The sequence below is a fragment of the Callithrix jacchus genome, chromosome 6 (genome assembly GCF_049354715.1).
Source record: "Callithrix jacchus isolate 240 chromosome 6, calJac240_pri, whole genome shotgun sequence".
Taxonomy (NCBI): domain Eukaryota; kingdom Metazoa; phylum Chordata; class Mammalia; order Primates; family Cebidae; genus Callithrix; species Callithrix jacchus.
The window spans coordinates 70,882,074-70,905,090 of NC_133507.1; the positions used below are offsets into that span (position 1 = coordinate 70,882,074).

A 23,017-nucleotide genomic window follows, 5' to 3' on the forward strand; every position below is an offset into this window, starting at 1 on the left:
TATGAGAGACAATGTACAAAAACAAAATGCCAGATTTCATATTTGAGACAAGAATTTTTAATACATCCTGTTGGTTTCATTGCTTTCTTTGTGCTCTCCTCACTTTCACAGTATTTGTTCTCTAGAAGCTGCAGTGCTCCAGTTAACTGGATCAGGCTTCCTAGTGAATGTGGTACCCAAGGCTTGGCCTCTCCCGTCCCTACTGCCTCATACAGTCAGGCCATTCCCCAGCTGCATGCCTTAAATCAGGGGATGCCCGTAGAAAGATAAATATAATTCAGAGTCCAAAATACACGGACTTACACTGGACCATTGCCAGTTTCTCATAGATCCTGGGTAACCGAGATGCTTTTTGTTTTCATGGTTAGGAACAGCTGCAAGAGCGCAATACTCTTTCTAGACTAATAAAATAATGTAAGTCTGGCTCAGTATTTCAGCTATGGCAGCAGCCAAACTTCCCAGAATGGTGCAAGCCTTGTGCAGTTCTGGAAGAGCTGGGGTGGTGGTTCTGAACTAAACTTCAGGCATTCAAACCCAACCCAACAGCGAACACACACACCCCACTTCAACTAAATTTTGAATTATAGAGTTAATTCCTATGGGTGGAGATGACATGTTATTTGTAGGGGTCCCATAAAACTAATCAAAGCTATGAAGTTCAAGCCTTATACCTGAAGGTATGTTACATGCCATGTATGAACATCAGATGTTTTTCCTCTAAAACCCAGTGAAAGGTTCAATTAAAGCACTTAGTAACTGCAATGAAACCTTTGATCACCAATTCTGTCACCACTTCTCTTAACACAGAGAGTATGAAACCTATCTCAGACCTAAGGAACAAAAATCACTATTGTGAACCAGCACAGAAACGACACACGTGCGCACACACACATACACACAGCTTACTTTTCTTGGGAAGGAATAGGGAGTTGCAGAAGCTATTTTATCCAAACTGAGGTCACTCCTTATACACTCTTATATGTATCCCAGTTACCAAGTTATTTCCTAAATGTAAGTGTGTGGTCCAAATGTCTCCCACTAAAGAAAAACAGCCCAATTAGAACCAGTGGAAAACAAGACACATGTTTCTTGAATGGCTTTGAATTAGAGACAGTGGATGTAAAATTGTTCTAGATATAATGAAGATATTGCACAGATGTACTAAGTTTTCATGGTCTCAGCAAAGCATCTTCCTAGTACAGCAAAATACGTGAGTCTGCAAAGCTGGATATAAAATAATTTTTAAAATATCTGATTTTTGTTTTTATACAGTAAAACTGCTCAAGCCAACTCTTTTGCCTTCTCACAAACCCAATAAAGCCCATATTTCCATGTACTGACAATTTACCGAAAACCATACAACTGCATTCATCTCCAATGACATAACTTTATAATTATCTCATCGATACCATAAATCAATACAAATGGAAGATTTATCTAAACAAATGGAAGACCTTCACTTCACAAATCCAGCAACCAACCACAAAAGCAATGGCAGACAGAGGGAGAGATGCTTATTTCAACAGACACCCTCCTATTTAGTCCTCACAACCACCATGTAGAAACTATAATTATCCTCTTTCAACAGATAAGGAAATTAAGACTTAGGAAATCTCAGCAGCCTGCTCCAGGTCACGCCTTAGCTCTTAACACCTCATTCCACTTCTTCCTTTGGAGGAAAGGCATGCACTAAAACCATGCCTTGGCACTGTAAGCCTTGGATTTCCAAATAAAAATCACATTCAATAACAATCCTCTGTTACACAGAATGGGATCTAAAGATAAATGGCAGAACTGCAACGCTGTTCTGATAACCTGGCTTAATTTAAAACTATATCACAGGCTGGGTGTGGTGGCTCACACCTGTAATCAACACTTTGGAAGGCCAAGGTAGGAAGTCCAGCAGTTTGAGACCAGCAATGAGACTTCGTTTCCACAAACAAACAAAAAAAAATTCTTTTTAATCAGCTGGGTGTGGCAGCACATGCCTGTAAGTCATTGCACTTTGTGGGGCTGAGGAGGGACAATCATTTGAGCCCAGGTGTTCAAGGCTGCAATGAGCTCTGATGGTGCCACTTGAGCCTAGGCAACAGAGTGAGACTCTTAAACAAAAAATTATGTCACTATGTACTCCTAAGCATTTTCACTTCCTCTTCTGAAAGAGAAACAAATGCTGTACTCCAAGCACCCAATCCCACATCTCTATTCTTGGCCCTCTATTCTCTGTGCTACAGTCCTTGGAAAAATGACCAGAATAACCACTTCAACTGCTACCTCCATGCAGGCAAGTCACAAATCTATTTCTCCATTCTTTATCTGTGCTACAGTTACACAACTTTATTTCCATCTTGCTGTCACCAACCCTGGCTACACAAACTCACTATGTCCAAAACTAAATCCATCTCCTCTTTCCATTTCCAAACCCCACTCACTAGTCTGGGTCCAGATTCCTGCTGATAAAGCACCACCCTTTTTAGTTCACCAGACTCAAAGCCCCTCCTCCTCCTCATGGCCTCCCTTCCTTGTCTGGTAAACAGCCAAACAGGGCTCTGTCTCACCAGTCCAAGTTCCCCTCCATTCACTCCCACCATTCTGGGGAGGTCCTCACTATCTTTCCAGTGGACTTCAAACTGAAATCTGCAATGTTAGGCCAGTTAAGCACATCAAAGTCACCTGGGAGGCGTGTTAAGAGGCAGGCTGCTGGACCCCACCCTGGAATTTGTTTTTTTTTTGTTTTTTTTTTTTTAGGTCTGAGGTGCAGCTCTCCAACTGATGATGAAGCAGTCCCTCATGGTCCACACTCCAAGGAACCACAGTTATTATACACTCTCCTCCCTCCCTTTCTACACTTACATGAATTCTTCTTGAATCTTATCATAAACCAATGTAACCCTTTTTAAATCTAAACATTTAGGCCTCTGGTAATGAAGTTTGGATGGTGATGGCTACCACCCACCTATGGTCCATCATAGTCTGTCAGGTTCAATCAAAACAAATCTGCAGGCTGGGTTTGGTGGCTCATGCCCTGTAATCCCAGCACTTTGGGAGGCCAAGGTGGGCGGATCACCCGAGGTGAGGAGTTCAAGACCAGCCTGACCAACATGGAGCAACCCCATCTGTACTAAAAAAATACAAAATTAGCTGGGCATGGTGGCGCATGCCTGTAATCCTAGCTACTCAGGAGGCTGAGGCAGGAGAATCACTTGAACCCAGGAGGCAGAGGTTGCAGTGAGCTGATATCGTGCTACTGCACTCCAGCCTGGGCAACAAGAGGGAAACTGTCTCAAAAAAACAAACAGAAAAAAACCCAAACACACAAAAACACTCTGCAAAAATACACATCACTGCCCCAAATTTTCAGGGCAATTTTGTAAAAAAACGAGACTTCAAAAGTTAAACAGTTTCTAAATTCCACAATAACTGATTAGGTCTATGTATTTATTAAAAGGGCTCTCTCCTTAGACACTCTTATTTTTTAAACCAGATATGATGGAAAAGGGAGTCTTAGGAAGAAAAAGAAGCATTTCCTTTTCAGAACAGGGCAAATGAAGGGGCCTAAGAGAAAAAAAAATACAGAATGGCCACGTGTCAATTTACAATTCATTGTGGTACAGCACAAAACAAGTCCATCCACGCCCCAAGATAAATTTAACAGAATAAAGAGGGCCAATCACGGTGGCTCATGCCTGTAACCCCAGCACTTTGGAAGGCCAAGGTGGGAGAATAGCTTGAAGCCAAGAGTTCAAGACCAGCCTGGGCAACATAGCAAGAGCTCATCTCTACAAAAAAAAACAAACAAACAAAAAAAAAAACCACTTCAGTAGACTCTGCTTTCATTCACCAGCCTATACCTAAAAAGTTTCCGTATGACTTTTGTAGATCATATCCTGACCTGTTCTAAACTAGTTTTACTAAGGACTAATAAATTTAGGTCTATATGTACTATCTTTATTAACAAGGCCTTTTATTGCCTTTTCTGCCTGTGCAAGAATGACCAGCATCAACATCAGAAATCCGGAAGAATTTCTATGTTCATACTGTTGTTTATAAATGAAGAGGGCTCATGTGAGCCAGCAAATGATCAATTCCCACAATTGAACACAACTTTTCAAAAATGCCCTGAATCAATAAGCACGTTCCTGTACAACAATCCACTTCCTTCTCATAAGAACCCTGTGAGGGCAAGCAGCATGATCTCACTGTCCTCATCTCAGGCCACTTAGCTAATACACAGTTCACGGAAGAGCCAGGGCTGGTACCTAGATGAAGCCATCTGGGGTCATTTCTTTACCACTGATTATAAGAAAGAATATATGTCAACAGATTCAAAGCCAGACGTGGTAGCTTATGCCTGTAATCCCAGCACTTTGGGAGGCCAACGAAGGCAGATCAAGAGGCCAAGAGATCGAGACCACTTTGGCCAACATGGTGAAACCCTGTCTCTACTAAAATACAAAAAAACTAGCTGGGTGTGGTGGCGTGCACCGATAGTCCCAGCTAGTCAGGAGGCTGAGGCAGGGGAATCGCTTGAATCTGGGAGGCAGAGGTTGCAGTGAGCCAAGATCACGCCATTGCAGCACTCCAGCCTGGCAACAGAGCAAGACTCTGTCTCAAAAAAAAAAGAAAAGAAAAAATGTATGTTAACAGATTCAAGTACAAACAAGACCAGTTACTGCCCCCAAAAGTCAATCTACTTGCCAGAAATCTACAACAGTACTGTGGCATTATGGAAACAACTCAAAACAAGGTGGCATAATAACAAAGGCAAAGGTGTTGGGGTCAGGTCCACCAACACCAGCCCATAGGTCTAAACCCCAACTATATCACGCTTTCCTTGCCCTGTGCCCTGGACCTGCACTTAAGCTGACCCTAGATTCCTCACTTGTAACAGAGATGACACATCTCAGAATAGCTGTGAAAAATCAGAAATAAAATATCACAAGTTTATAGGACTGTAACTAGCATGAAATGTTTATTATATAAATGGTCACTAATGTCTTGTTACACCTGTTTATATAGGCCCAGTGATAAGTTTTATACATTTATAATTAAATGTTAATGGTGTGAACCCCCAAAATTTGAGACAGGTCTCAGCTAATTTAGAAAGTTTATTTTGCCAAGGTTGAAGATGCACACCTTTCAAACAGCCTGAAGAGGTCCTAATGACATGTGCCCAAGATGGTCAGTACAGCTTGGTTTCATACATTTTAGGGAGACATGAGACTTCAATCAATATATGTAAAATGAACACTGATTCAGTCTGGAAAGGCAGGACAACTCGAAATGGGGATGGGACTTCCAGGTCACAGTAGGTGTGAGATAAATGGTTGCATTCTTCTGAGTTTCTGATTAGCCTTTCCAAAGCAGGCAAACAGATAAGCATTTATCCAGTGAGCAGAGGGATGACTTTGAATAGAATGAGAGGCAGGTTTGTCCCAAGTAGTTTGCAGCTTGAATTTCCCTTTTAGCTTACTGATTTTGGGCCCAAGATATTTTCCTTTCACAGTGGAATGACTTAAGTTTGCCTTTTCCTGCTTTATTTAGGAAATTAGGATGATAAAATGTAATCAGCAATTTAAAAATGGGGCTGAGGGAGGGATGAAGGATGAGTCACAAATTTCTGGCTTGAGTGACATGGTTGCAAGTAGTGCCAATGACCAAAATGGGAAAAGTAGACAAGCATAGGGTGAGTGGTTTGGAGTAGGGAGCAGGAAACAGGCAATAATTAGGGGGAAATGAGTTCAGTTTGGATATCCTGAGTTAAAAGTACCTATGAGTCATCCAAGCAGAAATGTCCAAAAGATTGTCTGAGAGGAGAATGAACTCAGAGAGACTTGGGGGTCTGTTGAAGTAGGGATAGCAGCTGAAGCCACAGAATTATTGAGGTTTCCCCCAGAAAGGCTGAGCAGACTAAAAGAAAACCACCAAGGATGAAGCAGAAACATATAAGGGCAGACACAGCAGGACCTAAAAAGAAATTAAAGAAGCCAAAACAAAGCAGTCGAAAATGGTGCAAAGGGGCTGGGCACAGTGGCTCATGCCTGGAATCCCAGCATTTTGGGCAGGCCAAGGCATGGGGACCACTTGAATTCAAGAGTTCAAGACGAGCCTGGGTAACATGTGAAACCCTGTCTCTACAAAAAATACAAAAAAAAAAAAATTAGTTGGGCATGGTGGCTTGCGCCTGTACTCCCAGCTATATGAGGGGCTGAGGTGGGAGGATCGTTTGAGGCCAGGAGGTGGAGGTTGCAGTGAGCTGAGATTGCACCACTGCACTCCAGCATGGGTAACAGAGCCAGACGCTGTCTCAAAAAAGAATGGTATACAGGAACCCAGAAGAGAAAACTTTGATGAGGACTGATGAGTAGTATCAAATACTACAGAAAAGTCGTATCGAGGGATAACAAGTGACAACAGGGTTCAATGATCAGAGGCCATTTTGGACATGGACAAAGGCAGTTTCTATTGAGGCCAAGGAAATCAGGAAATCGGCCATCTGTAGGGTCAGTCCCTCCTAAACGGTAAAATTCTTTAGCTTCAAAACTGAAACTTACCATTCTCCCTCAAACCCACCAAATTAATGAAACGCCAAATAGCAACAGGTTGCAAGGTTTTCTTTCACAGAAAAGGAATTTGCAAAAGAGATTCAATCTAAAACCACAAAACTGTTTAACATGATCTTTGCTGTTAAGTTCCTATCTACTTTCTAAAGTTGGTTCCAGGGAAGGAGAAAAATTAGTGAATTCTCTGCCAAACAAAAACTGAAGGGGGAAAAAAACATAACTTTCTAAATAAATTTCCTTTCTGATAAATCTCAAAGAGCAATACACTTAAATTGCTATTTCAATGTTACTTTGAGAAATGTGTTACCACAGGAAGAAAGATTTGGTTTCAATATGCAAATCTCTTATAAAATTCCATTTAAGCAGATTTCCACCTGGATTTCTCAATAAGCCTAAACTCCGGTTGAATTTAGTAAATTGCCCTTCCATGTCATTTTTCTTGTTCTTTGTAGTGTTAGAATTATAGAAAATGTTGTCCCATGCAATTTTAAGTTAAAATTATAAAATGGTTTTACAATATAAATTATGGCACAAGGGAATGTTTGGACTGGCAGTGTCAACTGGTTAAACAGGTCAGTGGAGCTTAAAACATTTCCCCTAAACATCTGCTCGGGCTAAGAGGTTTTTAAGTTTACTTCCCATACAAATATTTTTCAAAAGTTTAATATCTCAAATATTAATAACTACTATAGAATTATCATTAATACATAGCAAAAAAAATTTGAAGATCTGAGGCTTCTGAAATATGTTCCCCTAAAACTACTACTCACGCTTTGTACGCATCACTGAATTTAAGCAGGCAATCTCTTCAGATGTTCTGGGAACTAACTTTATGTATTCTTCAAACTCTTTATCATATGTGGCTATCTTATCTATTTATTTATAAGACAGAGAGTCTCACTCTGTCACCCAGGCTGGAGTGCAGTGGTGCGATCTTGGCTCACTGCAAGCTCTGCCTCCTGAGTTCAAGTGATTCTCATGCCGCAGCCTCCCGAGTAGCTGGGACTACAGGCGTGTCACCATGCCCGGCTAATTTTTTTTTTTTTTTTTTTTTAGTACGGATAGGGTTTTGTCATGTTGCCCAGGCTGGTCTCGAACTCCTGAGCTCAGGCAATCCCCCATCTCAGCCTCCCAAAGTGCTAGGATTATAGGCATGAGCCATCGTGCCTGGCCCATATGTGGCTGTCTTACTTCATGATATACATACACTATCACCTCTTGTGGAGTTTTAAAACAACAACATAAAAATAGCAGGGACTGCTCCTTCCCCAAATTCTAGTTCAACATACCTCAGGTGAGTCCCAGTATTCCTAATTTTTAAAACTGCACAAGAATAGTGATATGCACTCTGCTGCCCAGCCCCTGTGGAGATGCTCTATCTTTTGGCAGGATCCCCCAAAATTCTGGGGAGCAACGTGGCCACTGCATTCCTCATGGATAGCAGGGTGTGACAGAAGTAGTAAGTGCAGAAAATGAAATCCTGCTGGCAAGTCGCACAAAACAGATGGCAGAGTACACAAGCACATCTCATAGACATTTCAAGGACTCACAGCAATTTGGAAGCTCCTTTAACCTTGACCCCCAACCCCTAGGAGCAGTATTTCCGACACCCACAGAGAAGGAAGCCTGGTCAGTTTCTTCAACGCCCCCAGTCAGCCATTTGGTCCTGGATGTCTTGGGGACTCTTGTTAGCTGCCTCCACTGTGCATGGCTGAGCATAAATAGCCACAGTCTTCCAAGCTGTGCTCATTTAAGATGGGATTAGAGACACCATTCTCAACCAATTCTCTTTCTTAAAGGAGGGAATATCTGAATCCTACTACATGCTACTCACTGGAGATAGAATGCAAATAAAAAGATGACTTGAACAAAGATCATATACATTAGGAGCCTCCAGCCTCACCAAACCTCTTGAAATAATTTTGAGACATGGTCTTGTGCTGTCACCTAAGTTGGAGTACAGTGGCGCCATCAGAGCTCACTGCAGCCTCAATCTCCTGGGCTTAAGTGATCTTCCCACCTCAGCCTCCCAAGTAGCTGGTACTATAGTTGCATGCCACCATAACCCAGCCATTTTTTTGTTTTGTTTGGTAGAGATGAAATCTGTGTTGCCCAGGCTGGCCTCAAGTGATCCTCCTACCTCAACCTCCCAAAGTGCTGGGATTACAGGCATGAGCCATCGTTCCTGGCATTAAAATAGGTGTTTCTGTTTCACAGCTTACACATAAGACTACAGTATAGGAAAACCTCAGCACACAGTTAGCAAGTTTCCTCAAATTCCTAAAGCCACACAACTAGAAAATCCTCCTTGAAATCCAGGGGAAGAAGAGGGATGACAACTCAAATAATTTAACAGGACAGTCTGTAGAACAGGCACGAGGCAGAACCTATGCCAGCTTTAACTGACATGACCCCAAAAAGCCAATCTATGAAGAGCATTTGAGGTAAGGCAGCCTGTAAATGCTCCCTTTTTTTCTGTCTTCTAGGAGCTATAAGGAGCCTTGTTATTAAACTTTGTAAAGTGTTTCATGGGGAATGAAGGGTAGGAGAAAGAAAATGATACAGACTAGACAGCCAGTCTGACTTTATTAAAAATCTGAATTTTTTTTTCCAGTGGTACTTCTGACAATCGTACTTATGCCAACTGTAAACCAGGATACTAAGCCGTTCCGTCAACATATATTAAATGTTTTCAATGGAAAAGTACTGTGCTAGACACCATAAAAAATAGACCCAAAACTCTGAAATGGGCACAAGTCAATAAAATTAGAGAAGCTTCAAAAGAGTGTGCTAAAGCATGCTAGTTATTGATAAGAGTGCTTTAACATGGTAAGATAATGATTTTCTTTAAGTTTTTTTTTTTGTTGTTGTTGTTTTTTTTGAAGAAATCTGATTTACTTTCAAAGCCCTCAAAATTTTCAGAGAATAACACATCTCGAATACCTGGTCTCTCATAGCGTGGATTCCCTATAAGCACGTCCCTGGTATCACTCAGCTCTCCTCACCCCACATGCCACTTGCTTGCAACAGAGAGCGATTATCTCCCTCATTCAGGGGTGCCCATGCGCTCCTCCCAACAAGCTGACCACAGAAAGCTGGCAAGAGAATTGGAAAAAGGAAACTTGTCAGCACTCTTACCCTATGAGACAAGCAGCACAGAGTTTATAAACACCAACTCTGACCTCCCTGAAAATCCCAAAGCAGCAGTAAATAAGAAAAAGACATCACATATACATACTGTCAAGCCCAGTAAAAGCAGAGTGACCAGTGGTTGGGCAAAACCAAGAGAATTCTTTCCTTTTTCAGATGCCCACTGTCCAAGCTGAAGCAGGACAATGGCTGAAAAGCCCCTGCTCTTTAAACAAGGTACTAGATGCATCCGGTTTACCGCCACTATCTCAGGTTTTCTCTTTATGTGATGCTAATGGGTTTACAGCCCAGTCCACTATGAAATGTTTTAAAGATTTAAGATAATGTGCCAAGAACTTCTCTCAAACCCTGAGAGTGCTAAAGTCCTCCTGAGCACCTCCTTCCCATATCTTCTGCCTCACCTCTCAGGAGTCCCAGGTTTCTACAAAATTCACCATTCCCAAACACACCACTCAACCTCGACCTCTGTTCTTTCTCTTCAGTCAACCTGAAACCCCCTCTCCCACTCTGGAAAGTAGTCATCCTCCAGGCACAGCTCAAATATCACCTGCATGCCCACGCCACCCCCATGGAATCTCGCCAGCCCTTTCTGTGAGCTCAGAACACCTGGCTGGCCCCTGAGTTGCAGCACTGGCTTCATTCTGCCTGAGCTCCCCTCCTCCCAGTCTCTCCAGAGCTGGTCTTACCTGGCAGCGTCACCCACCACCCTCCTGCTCTCACTCTCATCACAAGCAGAAGCAGATGCTCCATATGCACTTGCTGATTAAAAGATTCCAACAAGGAGCTCCTGAGACTGACCCAGACCCTATCTCCCTGGGAAATGTCCTTTTTACTGCTACACCTATCCTGGAAAACGTTTTTTTCAATGGTGCTCTCCATGTTCAAACACACCGCCAACTAGGCTCCTGCCCAAGTCAATCCTGCTGGGCTACACTGCCAAAAAGAACAGGATCATGTGCAGTCATGCTCGGGCCGACAAAACCACCTTGGCAGGGCACCGGGAAGCTAATAGGTTTGTGCATGCCGAGGCTGGGTGGAGGCCTTTCCTCCTCTTAAGTCTGTTTAATGAGGAGCTCTAGAAGACCTGCTGCCTTCCCCACCAGGACTTCAAAGATGAGAATGGAGCACAGAAGCTTTTCTCTGGAAGGAAACCAGAGAGTAATACGGAGAATGAGTTCAGCCTTTTTCCACTTCAGGGTCAGCTGTCTCATTCGAGCCAAGTGCAGAGGAGAACCCTACATGAACCAGGTGGTCACCCCCATGTCAAATGCTTAATGTTTCCTCAAAAAAAAGCCTCAATTCATGTTCAGTGACAGCTTGCAAATGCTCAGAGCTTCTAAGCACCCTAGGTTTTTCCTATATGGGGTTGCTGACCTCACTGGCGTAGTAACTAAGCATTCACTGCAGGACAGCACCACCTGGTGAACAGTCATAGCTCAAATACCTGAGGTGTCCTAGGATAGGCTCATAAAAGGGAGAGGGGCCCTGGCAGCCATGAAGGGAATCATCTCCCAGCTGCTGCGTGTCCTTCAGCCAAGCCTCTTTTCATAAAGCACACCTCAGCAGAAAAGGCAGGCTTCTCATCTGTCCTAACCACAACCGACAGATAAGTATAAAAGAATACCCATCACAGCCCACAGCATGCCCACTCTCAGACCCTCTGTCCAGAGGACCCACAGACGCGTGTTCACCCTTAAAATTAAATCTAATAGGTCATGTACACATGCACCTTCTCCCTGGCCTCTTCCCCACCCATATATAAAACTACTTCTGCAAGGGCAGCGGGTGAAAAGTCCTTTCTGAGTTTAAAACTACAAAGGCACCACTATAAATTACAGAGTCACAGAGGTCCCATGGGAGGCAGCTTCCTGAGAGGAGGAAGACTGTCCCTCCAGCCTGTTTTTGTGGTGATGTGATCACAGAGTTTAGATTCTGTATTTGGTCCTACATGGGTTTTAAGGGCCTTCTTCAGTAATTACAGAAAGGAAAAAGGAAGGTCAATGAGACAGGAGCAACTCTGAGTGTTGTCTGAGAGGTTACTTATAACTACAGCCAGGTCACCTACCAGACTCAGAAAAGAAACTATGCCTTGAGTTTTTGTTGCTGTTCTTCAGAATCAATTTTAGATTAGCCAAAAAAATCACGAACTTTACTAACCTGTTTTGGCATTCCTCTGTTCAAAGGCCTTTTTCAATGTACAACCCAATATTTGGGTCCATGATAGTTTTGCAAAAATGAGCATTACACCACAAAATATTCTCAAGCAAAAGATGACAAAATACACTTATTGTGGGAATTTTTATGAACTAAAACACAGGAGGTAAGAGACTAGCTGAATGAGGACTTCAACTGCCCACTGATAGCTTTTTATTTTCAGATCTAATTTCCCACTAACTCACACAAAAAAAAACTTAATAGAGAATTATTACGGTGTACCTCCTGGTCATCACTTTCTTGCAAGGATGAACAGACACTTCAAAGTTGTTTATCCAAGAGAAGTATTCATTTAAAAAAAAAAATTCTTCCAAAACCCTTCTAAAAGCCTAGCATTGGGCCTGCTCAGACCACAAGACAAAGGCTACTGTATGTGTTCATGGACCAAAGTGCATCTCCATCAGTTCCATGTGATGGTCCAAATCCTCCACTTGTAAAGGGTTATGCAGCAATGACTACAAAGTGAGACCCAGAGAGGTTAAAACACGTGGTGAAGGCCACTCAGGCACAGCCAGAGTGAGTTCGTGAGGATGTTCAAGTCACACTCAACCGGAGCAGAGTGGAAACAATACCACAGAAATCCTAAAGCAAATAAAAACAGCTTTTCTTTCATTTTGAATGCTGCTGCTTAATAGAAAGCAGGCTTACATAACAGAGGAAGACGGGAGGAGAACTTCGTGTGGATCTGTCCTACATTTGGGGTTTGAGTAGCAAAAGGCATTAAACATACCAATTTCCATCCCAGATCTTTCAGCTTCCATTTCCATGAGACAGGTGTCCTGCTAGTACTGTTAGACCTATCAACCTCTCTGAGGCAGTTTTCCATCCCACGGCCCATGAGAAGCTCCTAGGTAGCTTTAAAAATTCTGAGGCCTGGAAGTAGTGAAACAGGATCTCTGGGAATAGGGCCCAAACACTGGTGCTTTTTCAGACCTGACCAGCTGATTCTAATGTGTAACCAGGATTGAGAGTCACTGCACTCCCAGCTGTTTCTTTTGTCCTCCTGATGGGGTCAGGTGGGAAATATTTATGCCTCAAAAAAAGGGGGAGAGAGCTACAGAAAGCTGGAGTAAACAATTATTTGCAAGTGATGATCACTGGGGTGGGTGCAAGTTGTGGCAAGGAAGAAGGCAGGAGGAAGAATAGACTGGGCCATTCCCTAAGTGAGTCCTGCATGGCACCTTCCATTGAGTCGGGATGCTTTGGCAGGTGGAGGCAGGGGCAAGAAGAAGCAATTCAAAGCTCACCTGTAAAGAATATTTCCATTAAGTGTTAACTATATGAGAAGTGATATGATGGTTTTCAGATGTGAGGAATTTACTGAACCACTGTATTTGCCACTATGATTTCACCTGTTATTCAAATGGTCCTAACAGTTTATTCATTTTCATTTTTTACTTAGGGCCCATATTTTCTTGCTCACCAAGTCTGACAAAGTGCAAGTCACTGAAGGATAACTACTTATAGCCACAGTGCCTGAAGAACAGAGCTTTCTTTGGTATAAAACTAGCTGTTGCACATGCAGGTTGAATGGGACCTTGATTTCATGAGCATCGTTATGTTTTCAGATGTGACAGAGACTGGATAAGAAAGAACCTGGGGTGAAGACTGCAGGAACACCGGCTCCAGCTGAGGTGCTAATCCTGCTGTCACTCCCACGTCCCTTCATTCTTAGGGCTACCTGCTTGCTACCTGCTCTTCTGTAACAGAGACAATCACCAGACTGTTGAGTTTAGATGCCTTTTCCCCAATTTCTGTTTCTCATGGGAAGGAAATTCATCTGCTTTGCCTTACCTACCCTTTACCAATGTTTCCCAAAGTGTGTCCCATCAGTACTAGAGCAACCTGGGCTGCTCCTGGGCACCTCCCCTCCCCCGCAGCCCATGGGCAATCACACCTGGAGCCCAAAAGACTGCATCTGCATCAACCACACAACTCAACAATCTGTGAACCAGTCTAAGTTCACAAACTTAGAATTCCTCCATTGAAATGAGTTCCTCAGCTGTGCTGATACATCTGTCCCTAACCTCTGCCACTTCCTAACTGGTGATTCACAAACTCATCCATGTCTACTTACTTGAATCCTACTTGGATCCCACCCTCGTGGCTCCAAGCCCCTGACTTAAATCACTCTTCTCTGAACTCACACAAGATGCAAAAGCACGACTTGTAATTGAGAGTTTCAGGTCTGTTCGTTCTCTTTCCCAACTACAGCTAGGCTTCTTGATGACAGGGTCCATGACATCCCACTGAACCTTTTTCAGGGCTCAGTACATTTAGACTGTAAGAACAGTGGCTGACAGGCCAAGGCCTCGCTCAGTCCTGGGTCTTCCTCCATTCAGCTTCTTCTCATTTTCCCTGAGAAAACTTTCATTCTTTCCTTCCTGTGACATAATTGATTCAGGCAAGAGTAGAAAAAAAAAGGCGGGGAGGCCTATCAAAGACAGAAGTCATATGCTGCAACCTCAACTTATCCAGAAAGTACCAGGAACCAAGATGAAAATAAGCCTTCAAAGCTGCCGAAATCTGGGGCTCAGTTCCTGCACAATGCAAAAGGAAACTTCCCAATCCCCACACCAACCCCCAACACCTCTTCCATGGCTCTCCCTCAGAGCCCTCCCACTGTCTTTTAGATTCAGTTCTAACAGGAGGGAATATATGATTTTCTCAGCCACTGTAAGGTAAAAGAATGGAGGGCCAGTGTGATATGGGCACAATGACAGCCCTGAGAAGCTGTGACTGACAGGAGAGAATTTATAAAATTCAAAACAGTAGATTACAGGCTGTTACAGTTTTAATAGCCTTTCAATCCCCAAATGTGCCCAAGGACATCAAAACAAGGTATTTTAAAGCAGAACAATTCTTGAAAGATGACCTTGAGCACCAAGAAAAGGTTACTTTGCTCACAGTGTGTCTCTGCCACTATATCCAGGAGAGATGTCCACATGGCTAACCTCAGTCCACAAGAACCAAATGTCCTCAAAAATAGGAAGGGGACTGTATCCAACTGCAATATGCTATCTCCGTGTGGTCTCTAACACCAACAGGAACCAGGATGGCCTTTCTCAAAAGCACGGCCATTCTGATCTGGAATGCTCTGAGTACTCTCCCATTCCTTATTCTCATCTACCTTTTCTTATGGTATCTTTGAGTAAAGCTCCTCATCAGACGATAAACTTCTTTGAGCAGATGGACTATGTCTTTGTATTGATGACATACCCCTACCTCCTCCTAAGTCACCAATGAAGCCTGCTGAATCTCTGCCAGTTCAATCTGCCCAGACACCTAGGGCCATATGACCTTAGGAAACAAGGCATTTGAATGAGAGTGTTTTTAAACAGCCTAAGCATTTCTATACTCTCTAAAGGTATTAAGTTTCCAACTTTCTTAAAGATGATAAAATTGGTTTAAGTGTTAGGATTCTGTGAGCAATGAGCCAAGCTTCAGCTGATTTTGGAATTTAATCTGTATGACAAACAGAGCCAAGGAATAGATTCTGCACTGTTATGTGTGCTTATGTGAACCACAAAGGCTAGGGTGAGTTCTCCCTTGATCTAAAGCAACCTAACCTCAAATATCTTTAATCATTCATCTACTCAGAATGGATTACTGGGTGATTTCAAATTTATTTCTTTTTTCCAAAGCTGAGCTTACTGATTTATATATTTATTTCTTGATAAGTTATAGCACCCAAAAGCACCAATTTACTTTTCATGAATGTAAATTATTTCCTGAATTTAACTGACAGCTCTGTAATAAAGGGTTATAATTTACACTTCAGAAAAATTGAGGAATTTGTTTTGTCTAAATTAAATTTAAAACTACATCCACTTCCAGATTCACATAAGTAATCCTCAGTTTTCAAGCTCATCACTGAATATATCCCTAAGATCTGTTCACTTGCAAGCAGGCTAAAAATGAGCTACCAGGACACTAAAAACCTCTCTATTAGGTCTAGGCTATCAGGACATTTAGGCCTGGCCTATTGTTTTTAATGTCCACAGCTCTTCTTTCCCCACAGCTGAAGCCTCTTAACCCTCGCCCCCACACTCCCCTTGCTGTGTCAACCCAGCGGGAATTTCTAAGATAAAGATTTAAATAGCTCTGGCTAAGTTGCTCTTGCTGCTTAACGGCAGGCCCTGACCTTGTATCTAATAACTTCGCTTCTTGTTCCTGCATTCCATAGGACTAACCCACCCTCTACGTCAATTCTGATAAGGAACCTTAGATTCTCTCTGGATAACTTGCTTCTAACTCCTCAGGGGCTGAGGTGCTGCCTTGCTCTTGGCAATCTTCCAGGAGACTGGAGGTCATTCTGCATCCAAATGGCCAGAGCAGGTCAGGGAACATGGATGCCAGTGTCAGGCTACTCATATACCCTGAACCACCAGCCCTGAAGACCTCAGCCCTTTCCTCCTGACACATGCACTCCCTCCCAGCTGCAGAGGCTGGATCTGCTGCCCTCAACTTTGAGCTGGGGGTTCCAGGCCCAGTACCTCAGGACTCATGAGGAAATGACTCATCACAAAAAGCTGAGGGTCCTCTGGCCAGAACACAAGTCATGAGATCTGGATCTTAGCTGTCAAAAAATGTCAAAAAACAAAACCTCAACAACAAACTGAGAAAACAGGATCTCTCTCTATCTGGAGAATTCAACATCCCAATGTTGGCTTTAGGGATGGTGAAGCCACTGAATCCCTCCTTTACTAGTTCTAAGGTGAAAACTGAGGAAAATCAGAGAAATGCCTGCAACTGTGTCTCTTCTGAGTAGAGGAGAATCAGAGAGCTTCTTATCAACCACTTCAAAGCTAACACTCATGGTTACTGAAATTACAACTATGAGATAACTTCTGTCCTAGGAAATCAAGTCATCTTCTAAAACAAAGCTAAACATGTTATCTGCATTTTTATCAATATTCTTTAAAGATCCAGACAATGTAAAAATCCTAGGTGGTTAAACTGTCTTACACTTTAGAGTAACATAAAAAACAGCAACCTTCGTTTTCTGGTCAGGTTATTTTTGTAATACCTCTTAAGTTCTACAAAATTCTAGCATTTTTTGCTTTCTACTACTATTCTGTAGAAAGATGTTCCCCCCTTGGCTTCATATCTTTCCTTTGTTAACAATCCAGAAAATTCCAACCTTGCAATGTTTTTTTCACCCCTGGGAAGGAATAACACACAGTCACTTAAAAACCAAAAGCAGTGTCAACACTTCCTCAGTGACACAGCTGTTGTGAATGACCAGGGAATAAAAGGGTTTTTGCAGGGAAATGGACTTCTCTCCAAAATAATTCTTAATGTTATTGAAGACATGATCAAAAAGAGTAGAGGCCTGGTACAGTGACTCACACCTATAATCCCAGCACTTTGGGAGGTCAAAGCAAGAGAACTGCTTGAGGCCAAGAGTTCAAGACCAGCCTGGAAAACACAGGCGGCCAAGCGCGGTGGCTCACGCCTGTAATCCCAGCACTTTGGAAGGCCGAGGCGGGTGGATCATGAGGTCAAGAGATCGAGACCATCCTGGTCAACATGGTGAAACCCGGTCTCTACTAAAAATACAAAAAAAAAATAGCTGGGCATGGTGGCACGTGCCTGTAATCCCAGCTACTCAGGAGGCTGAGGCAGGAGAATTGCCTGAACCCAGGAGGCGGAGGTTGCGGTGAGCCGAGATCGCGCCATTGCACTCCAGCCTGGGTAACAAGAGCGAAATTCCGTCTCAAAAAAAAAAAAAAAAAAAACCACACAGGCATGGTGGCACATAACTGCAGACCTAGCTACTTGGGAGGCTGAGGCAGCAGGATCACCTGAGACTGGGAGTTCAAAACTAGCCTGGGCAACACAGTAACACCTTATCTCTATACAAAATTCTTTAAATTAGCTGGGTGTGGTGGCATGCACCTATAGTCTCAGCTACTCAGAAGGCTAATGTGGGAGGACTGCTTGAGCCCAGGAGTCGAAGGTTACAGTGAACTATGATTGTGCCACTGTACTCCAGCCTGATTGACAGAGCAAGACTCTGACTCTAAAAAATAATAATATGACATTAGTTAAGCAAGAAGTACTAAGTACTTATGATAAAGCACAGTTAAAATACTCAAACTATATGGATACCTGATTTCAAGAGAGGATGCCGAGACAGGAAACAACCCACTCTGTACGCCATGAATTACATGGAACAATGCGCATATTCCATGTTACAAACCTTCATAAAAAAACTGAGGCATATGATCAAACAATCTCATTTCTGGGTATTTATCCAAAAGAATTGAAGTCAGGATCCCAAAAAGCTATTTGCACTCCCCACGTTCACTGCAGCATTATTCACAAAACCAAAGTGTAGAAGCATCCTAAATATTCACTCACTGATGAATGTATAAACAAAATGTGATATATATATACATACACACACAATGGATTATTCAGCCATGAAAAGGAAATCCTGATACATGCTACAACATGAATGAACCTTGAAGACATTATGCAAGAGAAATAAAACAGTCACAGAGGACAAATAGCACGATTCCACTCTTATGAGGCATATAAAGTAGTCAAACTCAGCCAGGTGCTGTGACTCACACCTGTAATCCCAGCATTTTGGAAGGCTGACTTGGGAGGATCACTTGAGGACATGAGTTCAAGACCAGCCTGGGCAACACAGCAAGCTCTCCATCTCTACAAAAAAATTTATAAATTAGCTGTGTGTAGTAGCACATGCCTTTAGTCTCAGCTGCTTGGGAGGATCACTTGAGCAGAGGAGTTTAAGTTACGGTGAGCTACAATCAAGCCACTGTACTCTCTAGACTGGGCAAGAGTGAGAGACCCTGTCTCAATAATAATAATAATCAAAAATAAATAAATAGTCAAACTCATAGAAGTAGAGCAGAACGGTGAATGCCAGGAACTTGGGGAGAGAGGAAAATGGAGAGTTGTTTAAAGAATATAAAGTTTCAGTCACAGAGGATAAAATCATTCTAGAAGTCTGCTGCATAACATTATGCTTATAAGTTAACAATACTGTACACTTAAAATTTTGTCAGGAGGTAGATCTCATGTGTTTTGTTTTCTATCCAAAAGATTTTTAAAATATGAGTATATAAACTCAAGGATTTAGATTACATTGGCTTCAAAGTTCTTGTCCTTTCTACTGTTTCATTTTGTCTACACTCAAGAGAAGTATAAACAGTAAACATCAGGCTGGGCGTGGTGGCTCACACCTGTAATCCTAGCACTTTGGGAGACCAAGGCAGGCAAATCACATGAGGTCAGGAGTTCAAGACCAGCCTGGCCAACATGATGAAACCCCATCTCTACTAAAAATACAAAAATTAGGCAGGTGTGGTGGCACATGCCTATAATCCCAGCTACTTGGGAGGCTGAGGCAGGAGAATCACTGGAACCCGGGAGGCAGAGGTTGCAGTGAGGTGAGATCATGCCATTACACTCCAGCCTGGGCAAAAAGAGACTCTGTATAAAAAAAAAAAAAAAAAAAATTAGCATATGCTATGGTTTGAATGTGTCCCCCACCTTTTATATGTTGGCAGCTTAATCCTCAAATTCCTATGTGGAGTGGAGGTGGGGCCTTTGGGAGGAAATAAGGATGAGATGAGGTCACTGGGATGGGGTTCCCCTGATAGAACTGGGGGCTTGAGAAGAAGAGGAGAGACTTGAGCTGACATGCATACTCTTGCCCTCTCACTATGTGATACCTTCTGCTATGTTATGAGGCAGGAAGAAGTCCCTCATTTGAAGCCAAGCAGATGCCAACATCATGCTTCTGGACTTCACAGCCTCCAGAACTGTGAGAAATAATTTTTTCTTTTTTATAAATTACCCAGTCTGTGGCATTCAGTTATAGCAACAGAAAATGGACTAAGACAGAAAATAGGTACCAAGAATGAGGTCACTGCTATAACAGCTGAAAATGTAGAAGTGGCTTTGGAACTGGGCAGTGAGGCTGGAAGGGTTCTAAGGAGTAAGCTAGAAAAAGCCTATAATTGCTGTAAGTGGAGCATTAGGGGAGATTCTGATGAGGGCTCAGAAGACAAGAGCTAGGGGAAAGTCTGAATATTCTTCAAGATTGCTTCAGTGGTCATGGCCAAAACGTTGGTAGAAATTTGAACAGTAAAGGCCATTCTGACAAGGCCTTAGACAGAAATGAGGAACAAAGTATAGGAAACTTGAGTAAAGGCCATCCTTGTTACAAAGTAGCAACAAGCTTGGCTAAATTGTGTCCATGCCCTAGGTCTTTGTGAAATGCAGAGCTTGAGAGCAACAAACTAAGATACCTGGCAGAAGAAATACTTAATCAGCAGAGCATTCAGGATGCTGCACGGTTATTTTTGACCACATCCAGTGAGATGTAAGAGCAAAGAAATGACTTAAAGGGCCGGGAGCGGTGGCTCACACCTATAATGCCAGCACTTTGGGAGGCCGAGGCGGGTGGATCATGAGGTCAAGAGATTGAGACAATCCTGGTCAACATGGTGAAACCCCGTCTCTACTAAAAATACAAAAATTAGCTGGGCATGGTGGCGCGTGCCTGTAATCCCAGCTACTTGGGAGACTGAGGCAGGAGAATTGCTTGAACCCAGGAGGCGGAGGTTGCGGTGAGCCGAGATCGCGCCATTGCACTCCAGCCTGGGTAACAAGAGCGAAACTGTGTCTCAAAGAAAAAGAAAAAAAAAAAAAAAGAACTGACTTAAAGACAAAATGTATAATTAAAAGGAAAACAGTATGGGAAGACTTCAGTACTCTGTAGTCTGAACACATAAAGATTGAAAAAGGTGCTTCCTTCAGCTGCACATATACTAAAACTGGACCAATACAGAGAAAATTGGCATGGTCCCTGTGCAAGGATGACATGCAAGTTCATGAAGCATTACATGTTTAAAAAAAAATAAAGAGTGAAAACATGTGTTCAGGAGAGGAAACAAGGCTGTGGCTAGGTGATCATTTGTTAAGGAGATTACTATTGATAGATGAAATTATCAAGAGAATGAGAAAAAGACAACTAGCATTTCAGAGATCTTTGAGGCTGTCCCTCCCATCACTGGTCCAGAGCTCTAGAAGGGCGGAATGATTTCAGGAGAAGGACCCAGGCACCCTCCATGGGGTTGCTGCCCAGGGCCCCCTTGGGTCTCTGCTTTCTGCATTCCATGCAGCACTCCTCAGCCACTCCACCACTCAGCAACCCGAAGTGCAGCTCCACCCAGCACTCTCGGAGGTACAAGCGGCACAGACTAGCAGCATGTACAAGGCTCAGGCTATTCCGAGCCACCTTGGGTCTCTACAGAGTCCCTACCAGCAAGAAGGCCCTCCCAGATATAGCCTCAAGATACTGGACTTCATCATTTCCAAAACTGTAAGAAATAAATTTTCTTTATAAATTGCTGAGTCTCGGGTATTCAGTAATAGCAAGAGAAAAAAACAGCATATAATTGAAGGCTAGAGTGTGGTGTAGAAAAAATGGAGAGGGACAGGAAGCCAAAGAAGCTGAGGTCATCTAGGAAAGCCTCAAAAAAAAAAAAAAAAAAAGACAACATAGGCCCAACCCTGAAGGATCAGCTGAGGCTGCAGGGACTGCTACAAGGTCCAGGCCAAGAAGACATGTTAGGCAACAGCTTTTAAAGGCTGAGGAGGACATGACATAAACACTGGAAGCTAAAAACTGAAGCAAGGCCAGACGCAGCAGCTCACACCTGTAATCCCAGCACTTTGGGAGGCCAAGACAGAAGGACTGCTTGAGGCTAGGTGTTCAAGACTATGCTGGACAATAGCTACACCATATCACTACAAAAAAATTTAAAAGTTAGCCAAGAATTGTGGGTACCCCCATAGTTCCAGCCATTGGGAAGCTGAGGTAAGAGGATCACTTCAGCCCAGGACTGGAGGCTTCAATGAGCTATGAGCATGCCACTATACTCCAGCCTGGGCGATAGAGTGAGACCCTGTCTCTACAAAAAAATAAAAATAGCAAAAAACACTGAAGCAAAAGCAAAGGAATTGGTCAGAGTAACCTAAACCATTTATAATCCAGCTCTCAGAATTTGAATGTTCACTGCATCCCTGAAAAGGCCTTTATATATAATAAATAAGCAATAAAGAAAGTTTTAAGGTACAGCCCTCCAGACTGGCTCCATGGGGCCAGTATGATCAGTTAAATGATCAAAAATAAGACCAAATAAATAGCATAGCATTTCCAAAGAAATAAATAAAAATATGGTATTATAGTGAAGCCCCATGTATCCAACAGCCCTGAAAAATGTAGTGTGCCAAAAAAAAGAATCCCTTAGATAATGAAACCTGTGTTAATGGGAGAAATCTACATATGGACTGGGTATTGATGAGTTTTAGGGAATTATCCTCATTTTGTTTTGTGTTAATGGCATGGGGGGGATCTTTAGTAATGAGTTACAGATACATACTATTTACAAAGGGAATTACATAATGTCTGGAATTTGCTTTAAACTGCTGGGGATAAAATATAGATCAAAGGTTGCAGTTATGCAGAATGAATATCTAGAAAGCTAATGTACATCATGAAGACTATAGTTAATAACATTGTATTGTTTACTGGAACTTTGTCAAGAGAGGAGATTTTAGATACTCTTACCACAAAAAAGAAAGAAAGGTGACTATACGAAATGATGGGAATGTTAATTTGCTTGACCATAGTAATCACTTCACTATGTATATGTGTATCAAGCTAAGTACAGTTATGGGTGGCTTAATGATAGGGATGGAGAATGGAAGGTGCGGGATTCAGCATCAGCATCACTGTGTGAATGTGAGAGTGTACTTACACAAATCTACAAGCCTGGGCTATATGCTAGAGGCTGTTGCTCCTAGGCTATAAACCAGAACAGCATGTTAACTGTCCTGAATACTGGAGGCAAATGTAGCACAAGGGGAAGTATTTGTGTATTTAAACGTACCTAACATAGAAAAGGCACAGTAAAAACATGATCTAAATATGATCTGAAAGATTTTTTTGAGATAGTCTCACTCTGTCACCCAGGCTGGAGTTCAGTGGCACAATCTTGGCTCATTGCAGCCTCTTCCTCCCAGGTTCAAGCAATTCTCTTGCC

The 23,017-nt window shown here is 42.6% G+C and overlaps 1 protein-coding gene and 1 non-coding gene across 37 annotated transcripts in view; one reads left to right on the forward strand and one right to left on the reverse strand.

Annotated features, from left to right (window-relative positions):
* The window catches only part of TANC1 (tetratricopeptide repeat, ankyrin repeat and coiled-coil containing 1), a 257,115-nt gene that overhangs the window by 180,760 nt on the left and 53,338 nt on the right, over window positions 1-23,017 (reverse strand). The gene's annotated exons all lie outside the window — the stretch shown is intronic.
* LOC118154912 (U6 spliceosomal RNA) lies at window positions 20,714-20,820 on the forward strand. The gene has a single exon (XR_004745166.1). It is a non-coding gene; the product is annotated as a U6 spliceosomal RNA (small nuclear RNA).